Here is a 3,510-nt window from a genome sequence, read left to right on the forward strand (position 1 = left end):
CATCTGCAGGATGGTGATCTTTCTTTCTGACTCTTTATTTGTGTTTTTATCTTATTATTATTATTTTCTTTTTGCCATTTTCTTTTTGTTTTTTATTGTTTCTGTTGAGTTGCCCAGTTTGTGAAGCACAGAAGGAGAAGATGCTTACAAACAATAACGGATGCAACAGGGATGTGGAAGGGGGTGGGAAAGAGGAAGGGAGAGGAGAATTGGGGAGCAAACAATGAATGTGGGAGTGGGGAGGGATCCTAGAATTGCCGATGATGATGTATATACAAGTCATTTTAAAAGGATTGCAACCATGAAAGTATATGATATGTGAATACTTATATGGACAAAACTACTAAAACAAAACAAAATGAATTTGACCAATGGTTGCCATGAGTGAACAAAAAATAGTCGTTGCTTAGGAGACATTGGGTTTATGTTAATGGTGGTGGAATAATTTGGAAAAGGATATCAATAACGGTTATACAACAGAAAGAGTATAATCAATGACGCTGAATTATACATGTAGAAATTGGAGAATGCTTTGTTGTGTATATTTTTGCCACAATTAGAAAAAAATACATAAATACCAATGAGTACAAAGAAGAAGAAAATGTTCTAGAATTGAATGTGGTGATAATTTTACAACTCTTCTTGATATGATTGAATTATTGAATTGTATGACATGTGGCTGAAGTGCTAATACAACTGTTTAAAAAAAACAAAAATGAGTGCATGGGTTTGGATTTGTAGCAGGTCCAATCCCATGGGCCTCTCACAGTGTCCCAGGGCAAAGCAAACTGTCACCCTGAACCATTGCCTGGCTTTACCCTGTGGGCTTCAGGCACTGAAGCAGGTTGCACAGTGAAAAAAAAAACTGACGCTCAACAGGGATGCATTCCTTTCTGGAGTCTAGAGAAAAACCCATTCCCTTGCCTTCTGCAGTTTGTAGAGGTCACCTACATTGTTTGGCTTGTGACCCTCTCCCTCCATCCCCAAAGCCAGCAAAGACAGAACACATCCTCACGTCATAGCACTGGCTTTGCTTCTGATATGACTCGTCTTTCCCACACTGTGACTTCCCTTCTGTCTCCTTCTTCCACTTTTTGAGTGCCTTGTCATTATGATGGGCCCACCAGGCTCATCCACGATGGGGCACCTCCCTATTTTGAGATCAACTGATTAGCAACCTTAATAGCATCTGAAACCTTAATCCTCATTTGCCATGTGACGTAACAGTTTCACTGTTTCTAGGTAGTAAGACTTAAAGGAATTTATGGGGCCATTATTCTGCCTACTGCACCAATTAAAACTGGAAAGATAGTATCATCATTTTCTCTTAAACCATCAAGTAGATGACTTGTGTATGATCTATTAATTCTCAATGATATCGAGTACTCAAAGGGTATAAGATAAATGTCTAAAGTTTAAATGCTTAAAACATTCAGGGGATACAATTTACATAGACATAGAAAGTTAAGTCCCTGGAAGCAAAATATTGTATGGTTCCATTTATCTGAAATAGACAAATTCATCCAGACAGAAAGTAGACTTGCGGTTGCCTGGGACTGTGGAGAGGGGTTGTAGGAAGTGAGTGCTAATGGTACCGGATTTGGGTTTCCTTCTTTTGGAATTGGGAAAATATACTAAAATTAGATAGTGGTGATGGTTGCCCAACTTTATAAATAAACTTACAGTATACTTCTGACATGTATACTTGTAAATGATGAGTAACTTGGTATATAAATTATATCTCAATAAAGTGCTATTAAAATAACAAATTTAGAGAATCACTTATAGGAATCTTCCCCAAGATAACTCAGGGAAACCAAATAATTCTATAATAGTTCATATTTATTAAATGTTTATTAAACCAGAAGTTAAAAAGTACTTTACATGTATTAACATTCATTCTTTTCAATAACTACAAGGATAAGTATTTTTATCCTCACTTAATAAGTGCACTAGGACCTTCCCAAAATGGCATAATAATAAATTGTCATATTTGGAATTGAGCTCTGACTGTCTAGCTCCAGAGCCCATATTTTTTAACCACTTACAACTCATTTTTTTAACTACTGGAACATACTATTTTCTTGACTAGGTTTAGTCCATTAGTAGAATTAGAATTGGCTATCTGGAAACCCAATTCAAATACTAATAATACTTTATTTTAAGACAATAACGATGATCAAAAGCAACTAATTATTTCAAGCTAAATATCTGTATATCTTGGTAGAGCTAAACAATATACCCAGGAAGAATTACCCTACCGTTAAAGCCTGGTGGCCTAAATCTGTTGTGAGATGCCATCGAACTGGCTTCAACCCATAGCAACTTTAAACACCAACAGAACAAAACACTGCCAGTTCCGCCACCATCCTCACAATTGTTCCAATGCTTGAGGCCATTGTTGAAACCACTGTGTCACGTCATCTCCTTTAGGGCCTTCCCCTTTTTTGCTGTCTTTCTTGATGTCCTTCTCCAGAGGCTGGTCTCTCCTGACAATGTTTCCAAAGTATGTAAAATGAAATCTCGCCATCCTGTCTCCAAAGAGCACTCTGGCGGTGCTTCTTCCAATGCAGATCAGGTTGTCCTTTCAGCAGTTCATGGTATTTCCACGCGTCTTCCCCAAGACCACAATTCAAATGCATCAGTTCTTCATCAATCTTCTTTAGTCAATGTCCAACCTTCAGCGTTTGCTTCGGCAGCACATATACTAAAATGTCCAACCTTCAGATGCATATGAGGCAATTGGAAATCCCATTGCTGGAGCCAGCTGCACCTGAATCCTCAAAATAACATCCTTGCTTTTCAATACTCTAAAAAGCTCTTGTAACACATTACTCGATGCAACACATCCTTTGATCTCTTGACTGCTGCTTCCATGATATTGATTGTGTATTTAAGCAAGACAAAATCCATGACAACTTCAGGTTTTTTTCCATTTATCATGATGTTACCTATGTGTCCAGTTGTGAGGATTTTTTATCTTCCCTACATGGAGTTGCAATCCATACTGAAGGCTGCGATCCTTGTTTTCGTCAACAAGTGATTCGAATCTTCCTCGATTTCAGCAAGCAGGGTTGTTTCATCTGCATATCACAAGTTGTTAAGAAGCCTTCCTCCCATCTTGACGCCACATTCTTCTTCATATAAGCCAGCTGCTCTGATCATTTGCCCAGCATACAGATTGAACAAGGAAGCATCAATTGAAGATGGGAAGGCCAACCACACAAGATCAAAAAGGCAGTATTTTCCCAGGACTAAATCTCGGAAAGCAGAAAGGGATAAGGAAAGACAGATCACAGCGGTCAGCACAGGGAGGAAGTGAGAGAGCTGTGGAAATTGCAATCAGGGACACGGATCAAAACACGAAATGTGGTTGAGTGGTTGAGTAGAAGATCAATTTTCTCTGTAAACTTTCACCACAGCATAATAAAAATTGTTTTTAAAGGGAAAAAAATGATAAGCAGATGCAAATAATATCAGTACCAGAACTGATTGGCATTCAACCATTTC

General features: G+C 38.1%; 1 non-coding gene across 1 annotated transcript; it reads left to right on the forward strand.

Moving 5' to 3' along the window:
* Positions 1-721: 721 nt before the first annotated feature.
* LOC115868980 lies at positions 722-855 on the forward strand. Its single transcript, XR_004045913.1, has one exon. It is a non-coding gene; the product is annotated as a small nucleolar RNA SNORA42/SNORA80 family (small nucleolar RNA).
* The last annotated feature ends 2,655 nt before the right edge of the window (positions 856-3,510 follow it).

The sequence above is a fragment of the Echinops telfairi genome, unplaced genomic scaffold, assembly GCF_000313985.2.
Source record: "Echinops telfairi isolate 266 unplaced genomic scaffold, ASM31398v2 ScPeMD7_1;HRSCAF=3_0, whole genome shotgun sequence".
Lineage (NCBI taxonomy): Eukaryota > Metazoa > Chordata > Mammalia > Afrosoricida > Tenrecidae > Echinops > Echinops telfairi.